General features: G+C 43.4%; 1 protein-coding gene across 3 annotated transcripts in view; it reads left to right on the top strand.

Annotated features, from left to right (window-relative positions):
* The window catches only part of SPON1 (spondin 1), a 255424-nt gene that overhangs the window by 67784 nt on the left and 174409 nt on the right, over window positions 1–13231 (top strand). The window lies entirely within an intron of this gene.

Genomic DNA, 13231 nt, shown 5'->3' with positions numbered 1-13231 from the left:
GCTGACCTGAGACCCAACTGTAACCTCCATTAGCCTCCAGCTCTGCTTTATGATCCTATGTTTTACCTTCTCCCATCAAAATTGCCGTCTTGTGCCACTTCCTAGGGGACCCCCTGGTTTTCCTTTTGGTAAGTTACAATAAATGATCAGAAGTGTTAACCAGCTAATAGTTTTCCTCTGAGAGGTAGCATTATCTCAAAACGGTGTCTCCAAAACTGTATGCCATAGAATGGTGTTCAGGGAGATGTAAATAGGCGGGCAAGAAATCAACTTCTGTGTTTAAACAAGTTTGAAAAATGCTGTATATTGTATCTTCTTCTTGCACATTCACAGCATATGTTATCATATTGAAGGTTTTACAAAATTCTGCTACAACGAAATCTGTTTAACTTGGTTTCATCCAGCATTCCCCAGACTTACTTGATGCAAAGCTCCTTTTCTACTGAGACATCCACTGATATTTACCAGCTTTGGAAACTAGGAATGACTTATTTTAAATAGATTTACAGAATGTATAGAGTGACGGTGAGAATTTTAGGAATTCAGATATACAATAGTCATGGTTAGATGACCAAGGCTCCAATTCCAATATCTGAGAAGTCTTTCCCATGGAGGTAGGGGCTGAGACCTTCCCAACCGTCTTCCTCTTCTTTAAACCACCCAAGGCCTTATTCATGTATTTGGTTTATTTGTCTGCATCTCTGGCATGTGGACATTTCAACAGAATTACAAATGTGGTTAACTCCAGGCCAGCCCCCAGGAGAGGCTGCTAAGGAAGCCTTTCACCTCCCCATTCCAATCCTTGTAGTTTCCGGACTCAGCTGGGCCTGACTTATGGAAAAAACCCTGCAGAGATCTCTAGGAATCTCTGTCCCCTGTCCAGACTCAGCCCTCTCTTTGCTGCTCTTTCTGGGCATCATCTGTTCCTTTTTTTAGTTTAATGCAAGCTGAGCATCCTTCCTCAGATTCCTTGAGAAGTTTGGCTCTTGGCATTAATTACACTGGTGATTTGAAAAAAAAAAATTAGCAGTAGAACTTTAGCTCTTGGTGTTAATTTACATTGGAGATTTGTTTTAAAAATAGCAACTAGAAGTTTTAAAATGAAATTTTACATATAAACTTAATATATAACATATATCTAGTACCTAGTAGAAATGTGGGAGAGGACCTTGTGGAAATCAAGAGACCACTGAAACGAAAACACGCAGAATCTGTTTATTCAGAGCTTGCTGTATATCAAGGGAGTCAGCGACCATCATCACTAGCATTTGGCAGAGACTCAAAGGCAGCAGAGGAGTGGAAAGGCTTTAGAGTAAAAGGAGGGAAGACTGCAGGTATGTTCTGGTCGGAGGTTATTGGCATGGGGGACCAGGAACGGGGATAGCTAGAAGTGTGGCCTCTTATGCAATTGGTTTGCAGAGTGCATTTGGCTTTCTTTGGTTGGTCAGGACTTAAAAATAGAGGAGGCAGTGGGGGGGGGGGGGGGGAGGTTAGAGAAATCGGCATTCATTGACCAAGTCCTAAACGTTCTGGGCTGATAGCTTCAGAGGTTGTGGTTTGGCTTCCCAGGCCAGTTGCTGCAAAGGTTGGGGTCAGATTTCTATTGTCATTGTCGTATATGGTCTTCCCATTGTCCATTAGTGTGTCCACTCTCTCAGCCTGAACACGGGTCTCAGTTTGGCTTTCTAGCACCCACACCCCTGCCCATGGTGGCCCTATCCCTCTGCAGGGCCTGGGGCTCGGGAGAAGAAAGTTGGAAAACATCAGATCTTCCCACTCTAAAAACCTTACTCTCACCTACATCTCTGTTTTTCTATGATTTCTTGTTCTCACGAACCAGAGCATTTGATCTCCCTGGTGGAAGCCAGAAAGGCATCTCTCGTTTACCCATTAACAATGAACATATGTGGACATACATTTATTTATTACCAGTTAAGCAATATGGCTTGTGCATTCACTCATTCTTTCAGCAAATGTAACCGAGCTTCTATCTGCATACGCATGGCATTTATAGGCAACTGACGTATGTTTTTGGCCCTTGAGGTTCTCATGGGCCAAATGCAGGAGAGAGCAAAAGTCAACCAATACTTTCTCTGCACCAGGAACACAGCAGCACAGCTCACAGGTTTTATCTAAGTTAATCTTCACAACAACTCCCCCATTTTACAAATGAGGAGTCAAGTTTCAGGGAATTAGACAAGCTTCTTTTTTTAATTTTTATTTATTGATTTTAGAGAGATGAAGGGAGGGAGGGAGGGAGAGAGAAAGAGAGAGAGAGAGGAAACATTGATTCGTTGTTCCACTTCTTTACGCATTCACTGGCTGATTCTTGTTATGTGCCCTGACCAGGGATCAAACCCACAATCTTGGCTTATCAGGCCGACACTCTAACCAACTGAGCTACCTGGCCAGCGCTAGACAAGTTTCTTGAAGTCACACATCCACATAACTCTAAAACCCCATGTTCTTCCTTTTCTTTGTTTCTTCTAAAGGAACTAATACAAGCTAAAACTATTCACTGAAGAATTAATAGTTTTTAAGATAAGATGTACGTACATTTACATTGTAACATTTCAAATAATACAGAAAATAGTGAAATACAGAATACAGAAGTGAAAAGAACAACAACCCTGACATTGCCCCTAATGAATCTCAGCGTTTCCTACCCAAATGGTAGCAAATATATCAATTTGGTATTTATTGTTTAGATTTATCTTATGCTTATATGCAGATAAGTAAGGATAAAAGAATATAGTTTCATTTTTGTGGAAATTTAAATTTACACAAATGGTTTCATGGTCTACGTGATATACTGAATTTGGATGGCTTTTCCCTAAATAAGATGTGTTGGAGAGATATCCAGGTCAGAAAATATAGCTCTACCTCTTTTTAAAAACTGTTGCAAACCATCTATAGTGGGAATGTGTTAGTTATTCCATAGTTGATGGACATTTAGATTGTTTCCAGTTTTTTTGTTATTGCAAATAATATTATGATGAGCATCCTTTGTACATGCACCTTTGAGCAAATATGCACGTTTTTATCCCTGGTAGATGCCAAGATATGGGATCATAAGGGATACACATTTATAATTTTAATAGACATTGCCAGATTTTCCTCTATAAAGTTTGACAACTTAAACATCTTCTCTGACTATGAACAAGAGAGCCTGCTTCCATATTGACTCAATAACTCTTGGTATTATCAATCTTTGAAGATCTACCCATCTGATAGTTTTAAAAAATGGTATATTATATTAATTTGCATTTTCCTGCTTACTAGTAATATTAAGAATCTTTTCATATATATTCCATTTCTGTTTCCTCTTCTGTGAAGGGCCTGTTCATATTCTTGCCTATTTTTCTAATGATGTAGCTTTTAAAAATTGATTTTAAAGTATTTTTTTATATAATTATATAAAAATATTTTATGTAAACATATTTACATATATAATTTTATATACTTAAGTGTACTTATATGTAAAATTGATATTTATATATCCCAGATAATAATGCTTTGCTATAAATTTCAAATATTTTTTCTACCTTTTTAAAAAACATTGCTTATGGGTATCTAGTCATCCAGAAAATTAAAATCTTGATTTTAATCTCATGTAGCCATCCTTTCCCTTATGAATTTTGATTTGTGTCTATTTTAAAAAGAACCTTCCTACATCCAAGATTATACATATATTCCCATCATTTTAATATTTTTATAAATTTTATAATAAATTTAGGTCTTTAATCTTCCTGAAATTTAATTTTGTGACTGATATGCTACAAATAAGCCTCAATAGAAAACACAGGGCAAGCTCAAATTGAGGCGCCATAGGGTCAGTTTAATAAAGGGTCTATTTACCGTGGTGTGACCACAAAACAGTGGGAGGAGCTCTCCCCGCCCAGAACAGGAGAAGCACGAGGTGGGGAAAGAGAGGACAGAGCCCAGAGCCCAGGAGACCATTACCTCTCCGGAGCTGAGACTTCTGGTGAAGGGAAGCACCTGGCCTGAGGTTATGGGATCCCAACTTCCTTCCTCTGATTTCCTGCCAGTCCTCCCCTTTGGCCTGGCTCCAATTCTCAGGACGATGGAGTCCACTGATATTAATATAGTTTATATTGATTCCCCTCTCAGGCAGAGACCAGGGTGCCCAAGGATGGGGACAGCATCTGGAGAAGCAAGCCCAAGACATCAGCACAGATGGGAAATCAAAATCTACCTGTTTTTTCTCAAAGTGGCTAGTTAGTTGTCCCACATCCATTTATCAAAAAGTTTGTTCTTTCCCTGATTATTTGACATGCTACTTTATCTAATATAAATTTTTATACAAGTCTGTTCTGTTCTGCTGATCTTTGTATCCCTGCATGAAACCCACACCATTTAGTATCATAATTTTATTTTATGTTTTGATAGCAAGTTATCGCTCATTAATCTTATGGTTCAAAATGTTCGTGGCCATTCAAGCAGATTCATAATTGCAGGTAAATCATAGAATAAGCTTGTTGTGTTCAACAAAACTTACAGCATGATTTTTTAATGGTGTTTCACTGAATTAATAGTCTAATGTGAGAAAAGTCAGCATCCCTACAATATGTTTTCCAGGTCAGAAACCTGAATATCCCCTATTTATTCAGGTGTTTTATGTCCTTTGGCAAAGTAATGTAATTTTTCTTCATTTAGATTGTGCATTTTTATGAGGCTTTTTCCCTCATAGGTGTTTTATGGTTTTATTGCTTTTTAGAATGGGCTTTTTTTTCTGTTATACTTTCTAATCTATGATTGCTTGTGTTCAGGAAACCTATTGATTCTTGTACCTTGACTTTGAATCTGCACATTGCCAAACTCTCTTGATAGTTCTGGTGACTTGCTCTTTCATTCTTTGGGGGAGATAATGAATAAATATACCTTTTATTTCCTTTTCATGCATTAGTTTCTTACCTATCACCTCTACTAGAATATTAAATAGTGGTAGTCATGCTTCTTCCTGATTTTAACAGGAATGCCATTATATTTCACTTTTAACTATAACATGGAGTACACGTTTAAAATTGTGTCTGCAATCAAGATGAGAAAGACCCTTTATCTAGTTGAGAAAGTCTCTATATTTTTCATGTGGAAGGTGGTTGGGAAACCAACCAAGCAATCAGTATTCCACCTGCACCTACCATGTGCCCAGGGCACTGATCCTGACTTCCAAGGCACTTTTAGTCTAGCTGTGATAAATAAAAATGTGTATGCAAAAGTCAGCAAGCCCAAGACGGAACCGGGGAGAAATTAAGCATGGTTAGTCAGAAAGGAGATGAGTGGGGGTTGGACTCATGGGAGCACCAGAGCATCTTGGAAAGGTTAGTTTATATCTTAAAGGCTGAAGTAGAATTTGGATGAATGGATAGAAGGGAAGAGGTTATTCCAGGTGAAGGGGGTGGACAGAGTGAAAATTGAAGTCAGAGCTTAGATGTGAGAGGAAAAATGGCAGCCTTGGGAGACACGAGGCAGAGTTAGCAAGATTAGAAGGTCTTTGGGGGCCAAGATCCATTGCTCAATCATGGAGGTCCTCCAATGTCAAGATAAAGAGATGGAATTGGACTCAAGAGGACCAAAGGAGCCATCAGTGGTTATTAAACAGTGACCTGACATGCTGGAAGGAAGGCTCATTAAAAAGTTAGTAAGGACACTGAAATCTGGCAGCAAGGTTCAGGACAGATGAAAAGGGAGATGCCAGGTTTGCTGCAGAGCCCTCACTTGCAAAAAAAGGAGCATTTGTGTTGCAGTGTTTGGGTAATGTTCCTGGGAGATGACAGCCTGGTAGAATGAGCTGCAGAGTCTGCTCAATGTCTGCAGACGACAGCTCTGAAGCCTGCTTGGTTGTGTTGCTTTGCCCAGGAGGGCTGCGAAGGGAAGCACAGAGCAATTACGACTTTCCTTTTGGCACAAACCTGACACCATTTCCATTTGGATGCAAAGATTTGAGCATTTCTAAATTACAAGCTTTCCAGGCAGCCCTCCTTATAGCCTTCTCCCTCCGAATGAATGATCCAGCACTTCAAGGTTTCCTGGCATGCTGCAATGCTGATGCTGAGAAGCACTGCAGCGAAGGCGCAACTCATTGAAAGAAAAAGCCCTCGTGAATGGGACAGATCCTGTCCCCTGAAGTGATCCTCTCTTTCCATACACTTATTGCCTTCATTGCACACGCTTATTACTAGATTTCTGACACTCATTTGTCACTTCCCGGGAGGGTCTGAGGTGCCATCCTCCTCCTGAGGAGACAGTCACTTGGTGAATCATTCGGGAAATTCAACCTTATGAAACAATGGTTGATTACAGGTAATAGTAACAGCCAAGAGCCAAGTCCTCTTCTAGATGCATTACAAATACGTATTTAATTTTCACAGCGGCCCTAGGAAGTGAATACTACAGAGGAAACAGAGGCCTGGCCAGTGTTGCTCAGTGGTTGATCATCAACCTATGAATCAAGTGGCCACGGTTTGATTCCAGGTTCGATTCCTGCCCAGGTTTCGGGCTGCACAAGAGGCAGCTGATTGATGACTCTCTCTCATCGCTGATGTTTCTATCTTTCCCTCTCCCTTCCTCTCTGAAATCAATAAAAATATATTTAGGGGGGAAAAAGAGGAAGCAGAGGCACAGAGGGGTTAAGGAACTTGCCCAAGGTCACAGGGTAAGTGACAGAGCTGGGATTTAAACAGAAACATCTGGGCTCCGGAGCCTGTAATCTTAATACTGCACTCTACCATCTCCAACTGGTGCCACTAGGTCAGGTTCAACGCCGACTCCTCCCTCTCCCCCAACATCATTAGTTGCCAGAGCTGTCATTTCTGTCACTTGCTTTGCATTCACAGTCTTAGTCACAGACACCTCTTGCCTCACTATTGCAAGAACCTCCTAATTGCTTACCCGAGCACCTTCCTCCGCTGGCACAAGACTTGCCGCCCTCATATGCAGCTGAGTCACTCTACTTACCTAATAACTAGAGCCGGAGCTTCCATCACCTTCAAGATTAAGTTAAGAATCCTAATCAGAGCATTAAAGCATCCCCAGGGTCTTTAGCAGAGCCCCTGACCAGCCTCTTCTTCCCCCGAAGCCCTCCTCGAACACTGTTCTCCGCCGTTCTTGTTTGCTCATTCTCTTGGGAATGTTGGTTGAGCACCTCCTGTGCGCAGGTACTGAGGACTCAGAGACTGACTTTGAGGACATCACAGCCTAGGGGTGAAACACAACAAAACAAATCAGGTCCACAGTCTGCAATTCTGCAATTCAAAAATCTCTAAAATACAAAACATTTTTCTTAACTCACTTAGGGCTCAAACCTACCCTGAGCTGACTTGAAATTATTTGTAGTCTTGCCCTCGCCCGGTGGCTCAGTTGGTTGGAGCATCATCCCATACACCAAAAGGTTGTGGGTTTGATTCCAAGTCAGGGCATATATCTAGGTTGCAGGTTTAATTCCTAGTCAGGGTCAGGGCACATACAGGAGGCAACCAATTGATGCTTCTCTCTCTCTCTCTCTCTCTCTCTCTCTCTCTCTCTCTCTCTCTCTCTCTCTTCCTCCCTCTCCCTCTCCCTCCCTTCCTCTCTCTCTCAAAATCAATAAACATATCCTTGGGTGAGCATTTGAAAAAGTATTTGTAGTTTTTTTAGTGTAAATATTAATGTGTTAGATGCTGCCCCAGGTCCTAATGGGGATAATACAAAATATATGGAATTTTCACATTATTATCTTTCTGAAATCCAAAAATATTCTGAATTCTGAAACACATTTGGTCTCAAGGCTTATCAGATTAGGGACCTCTGCCCTGTTGATACAATGGGGTGAGTGAGGGGAGTGGGTGTCACTCAGAGTGCTGCTGGAGCAGTGCAGAGGAGGCAGCCCTCGGGCAGGCCTGGGTTTCACATAAATGTTAAAAAGAAGCAATTCACTTCTTGCCAGTGAAATAACCTATTCCCAGCTGCAGTAGCTATGAGATCTGAGAATTTATTAATGTTCCCCATTGCCAAAGAATAATGTCAGATATCTTAGCATGGTGTTCAAGGTCGTTTATGACTGGTTTGAGCTGCCTTAGAGCCTCATTTCCAGGCACTTCTCCACCCAACAGGAGACTATGAACTTCACAGAGAAAGGGATCAATTTTGCTCCTCTTTGTGGCCCTAATGCAGGGGCTGGCAAACCACACCCTATAGGCCAAATCTGGCCCACCGGTTGTTTTTGTAAGTAAAGTTTTATTGGAACACAGCCATGTTCCATGTATTGTTTAGGGCCGCTTTCACCCTAAAGAAGCACAATTGAGAAGTTGCAACAGAGACTGTATGGCCTACAAAGCATAAAATATTCCTTCTCTAGCACTTCATAGAAAAAGCATAGTGACCCCTGCTCTTATGAATGCTCCAGTGCTAGGAACTCTGTAACTGCTGATTTCTGGCCCGGGTTCTCCCAAGAGCCCAGGTGAGACAAAGGTTTATATGCAGGTGGTTTATTTGGGAAGTGATTGCAGAGAGCGGGAAGTGAGGGGCGGGGAAGGGGAGGTAGGAGGGGTGTGTGAATGTGATTCAGTCTAGTGCTATTGACTTGGTTGTCACTATAGGCAAGTGGTGCTTGATCCTGCTGGGACCTTTTGAAAAGGTTTATGACATGTGTCTCAGAATACTATGTTCAGAGATACAGGAGAGAGCTGTTATCCATTAGCTTCCATCCTCCATTAATCAAGGGGCGGGGCGCCCTGTGCTTCTGGATTGCACACATGTGAACACGCCTCAGATTCTGAACTCCTACCACAGTATCGGAGAAGCTCTGGTATAGGAAACAAGAGGTACACCATGCAGGCAAGGTGTGCATCACCCAGTTACAGTGGGGCAGAGCTGGACACAGCACATCAGTGTTTGGAGTCAGAATTGAATAAGAGGATGTGAAGAGGCATAGAGAGGTGCCCAATGCATCGGTTAGTGTGAATAGTAGTGGAGGTAACTTAGATGTATTGCTAAGCACTGCCCTAGGTGTATTGCATGCTTTCTCTCACTTGATCCTCATTAAAGCTTACTTATAGGTCTTCTCTATGTCATTCCCATTTTGTTGATGATAACATTGAGGTTTACAGAGTTTATATTCAGGGTAATAAAGCAGTTAAGTGGGAGAAGTGAGTCTTACACCCACTTCTGTCTGACTTCAAAATTCTGGTTGTTAACTAGTCACCTCTAAACTACAATGGCTGAGCTTGACCAACCCCCACCCTCACATTCTGCCTCAATTGGCCTATGAGGGTACAGCCCCCTTCTATAACCCAAGGGTAGAAGACTGCCTTGTGGGAGGAGATGTTGTTCCCCAAGTGAGGAAACTAAATGTCTTTTTAAAAATGGAAAACAAATCCGGGGATCTGGCCAGGGAAAGGCTTCTTAGTGGGAAGCAAGGATGAGTCCTAAGGAATTAGCTAGCACTCACAATACTTTGTAGCTTCATGGAGCTCACCAGCTCTTTTTACCTTGGAAGGAAATAACACAGACAACCCACACGGGATGACTGTGTGTGATTTAGAGCAAGCTGGCAGGGTGAGCAGGATCTGACGTGGCTGGGGTGCAGCTTACCCCACAATTTTCCTGGCGTTAGGTATTGAGAAGAACCACAGGCTCCTCTGTTGTAAGTCAGGGCCCCTTTCCCTTGAGGTTGTCTAGAACCTCAGCAATGCTAACAGGGCCGGCGGGGGAGGGGGGGCCGGAGGAGCCTGGAGAAAGGGGTGAAAAATCCCCAACCAGCTAAAGTAGCTGGTTCTTGGGAGAGCATTGGAAAGACCGAGGTCATGGCTAGAGGGCAACACGTGCTTGGTTCAGGAAGACTTTGATACCCTAAGACCTACGATCCAACAGGTGGAATCCAGATGCCAGGGGTTCCTGAAAGGCTGGCGGGGCCACCCGTCCAGGGGAGCTGCCCAATGGCAGCGGAGTTTCTCTCAGCAGCTAGAGTCCCAGGTGCAGGGTGCAGCCCCCAGGGGAGGAAGCTGTCAAGACGTAAACAGGAAGTACAGACTGCAGAGACGCCCTAGCCACAGGAGTAAACGGAAGCTCAGGTGGGATCGCTGTAGCCCTGCTCCATGGACAGCGCTAACACTGCAAGGGGTCAGATGCTGACGATAACTTGGTGGGCATGCATGCGTAAGTCCATTGGCCGTAAGCCCATGCCTGCAAGCCCATTGGCTGAAGCCCATGCATGCAAGCCCATTGGCTGTAAGCCCATGCCTGCAAGCCCATTGGCTGTAAGCCCATGCCTGCAAGCCCATTGGCTGTAAGCCCATGCCTGCAAGCCCATTGGCTGAAGCCCGCCCCAGTTGTGCACCCGAACCCAGGGCCCTGGCAGGGAGACCAGTCCCAGTCCTCTCCCACTGATGGAACAGCAGTTGCCCATAAAGTCCCTGTCCTCGTCTCAGTGGGATCAAAACACAGTGTGTTGGCCCCGAGGACATTTTTTAAAAATTGAGATAAAATTCACATGACATAAAATTCACCATTTAAAAAGTCATCAATTCAGTAGCATTTTGTACATTCACAATGTTGTGCCACCACCACCTCTGTCTAGTTCCAAAACACTCCCCTTGCTTCAACGTAAAACTCTTTCCTCATTAAGCAGCTTCTCCCCATCCTCCTCTCCCCCCAGCCCTTGGCAACCACCAGTCCTCATTCTGTCTCGATGGATTTATCTATTCTTGATATTTCATATAAATAGAATCATGCAAGATGTGATCTCTTGCATCTGGCTTTTTTCACTTGCGTAATGTTTTAGAGGTTCATCCATGTTGTAGCACGTATGGCACTTCATTCCTTTATAAATCTGAGTAATACTCCATTACATGTATGTACCACCATTTATTTATCCCTGCAGGCATTTTTTACATGGAATGGTCAAAGGATAAAAATGGAAACATTTAGGCAGCAGAGAAAAAGTACCAGGTGGTATCATACCTGCATTAACCTTTCAGTCCATGTATTTTTTTTTAAACCAGGGAATAGATCATACAATAGGCATGTTGTTCCTCTCCCATGCCTTCTCCCAGCCCCAAAAAGGATAGTGATGACCCTGGGACAAGGGTAGAAAAGGGCAAAGAAATGGTTTCACACCTACTCTGTCTTTCAGGGTCATGAAGTAAGTGTGAAGTAAGTTAGCATATTTTATCCTCTCACCCAAATGGCTTCATTAAATTGTTTTCACCCAGTATGTGACCACAGGGTCACAAAAGCATATACCTTCATCTGGAGGAAGCACGGGCTGCATGAAGCCCACTGAAGATGCAAACCATGCTGGAGAGATGAGCAGAGGGTCCTCAGTGCTATAGAAGGAGTTCCCCTGCAGATGCTCACGGCTCCATCACCATTCACTCTCAACCAGCAATCCAAGACTTGTCCCTGAAGGACACAGCTCCCTGCAGCACAGAGAACACTCAGCCTAAAGCCAACGAATAAGTGAGATTTCTTCAGAAGAATGTCCCCCACGCCTTTCATGATTCATGATTGCAGGTTGATTTCAGCTACATTTTTCCTTGGGCATTTCCCTAAGACTTCACATAAAAATAGCCCCTGGACGCTGGGAAAACAGAGGAGAAAAAGCTCCTTTATATCTTAGCTCTACCCTGTTCATAAATGAAAATCATTGTTAATTTAGAGTTTGACAGCTGTGGCGCATTTGTAAGTTTAGGGCAGCTGTCATCAGCACTCCAGCTTATTTTTCAAACAGATGTTTAATTTGACTTTAGTGCTGTTGCCAATTTTTGAGGCGAACGAGAGGGGGGAAGCAGAAACAGAAATAATCATTACATTCATCATTTGATTTCCTTTCAAAACATAAATCGGCATGATTAACGATGACATCAGAATTGCTCTAATTGCAATTTCGGGTGCAGGACTGGTTAGCTATCATCTCCTTACTTGGTCCACACTCCCTTTTTTTTTTTTTTTTTTTCCTAGAGTCAGAGGCTGTTTTGTGATAATTACACCCAGACCTTGAACAACAGTCCCAGCTAACCAGAAAAGCCTTCCAGAGTACAGGAAAATTCCGGGGGGGGGGGGGGTGAATGATGGGTGGCTGGGCCCCAACCCCAGATGAAAGTCCCAGGACCGAGTCTTGTCTTGTGGCTGAGGAATCAGTGCCCAGACTGGCGGCCAGGGTCACCGCTCCCTCTTTCGCATCCGCTGTGCTTATGTGGCTCAGGCAGCTGGGTCCGTGCATGCTCACGGTGTGTGCATTGGTCTCCGTGTATAAAATTAAACACATCTGTGGCTCCTCGTAGAAATCTGATGAGTCAGAATGTACTTGAACAGGCCTTGCTGTTCCAGTCCACGTTGCTTGGAGGGAATCTTCCTTCACACCAGCTGTGTTGCTAGGTAAACCCGCTTCCTGGATCTGGTTTCTCTACCCTCGCCTTTTTGTGTTTGGCTTTCAGTGGTCGCCCTTGGCTTTTACTTTTTACCATCTATCACGTGGTGACGGTGGCCCTCAGTACCTCTCTGACGATGCCTCTGTTGGGGGAACACTAGATGCAGTAACACCCTAGTGTATGTCTTTGTACTTGCTTCTTTGTACATGGAGATGAAAGACTCACCTTGCCTTTTCCCTCAGTCAACAACTGTGATGCATGCTGTGCTAAAGTAGAATCCACCCCCATAAAAAAATTGGGCAGAGAGCGTTGATTCCAGTGTTAAGTCATGATTTGACAGAGGAATAATCCACAGCCCAATCCAACTAGTGCTAGAAATAACAGGGCTCTAAATGGAATCAGAGATGTGCACTCCAAGGACCAAGTCTGAATCCTCAAAAAGTGGCCCCCCAATCTTTTAAAATGGAAAGTATTATTTTCAGATTATTAATCAGAAACTAATTCTTCTTTAATGACAGAAAGACCAGGCTTCTGCCAGGTCGACCGCCCACGAATTTGGGGGAATCTTTAGGGAATCATTGCACAAATCAAGAACTCCTGGTTGTCGCTTGCCACCCCGGCCATTCACGTGGATCTACTAGACAATGTGTCTGTCCCTCAGGAAGTTGCTCCCCTACCTCTGCTCCATGCTGGGAGCCCATCCTTTACTGCCCCACATCCCAGCCAGGGTCAAGCGACGATGGCTAATTAGATGGGAACTTCAGCACAGAGAACATATATAACTGGCTTATAGGTTTGACTGTTCTCAGGGCCCAGAATCCTAAGCTCATCCTTGGGGGTTCCCTCCTCTCACACTTGGTGAG

Source organism: Myotis nattereri, assembly GCF_964212035.1.
Source record: "Myotis nattereri genome assembly, chromosome: 9".
In the NCBI taxonomy this organism is placed as follows: domain Eukaryota; kingdom Metazoa; phylum Chordata; class Mammalia; order Chiroptera; family Vespertilionidae; genus Myotis; species Myotis nattereri.
Note: the sequence above shows the minus strand (reverse complement) of the source record. Positions and strands in the feature narration are given on the sequence as shown.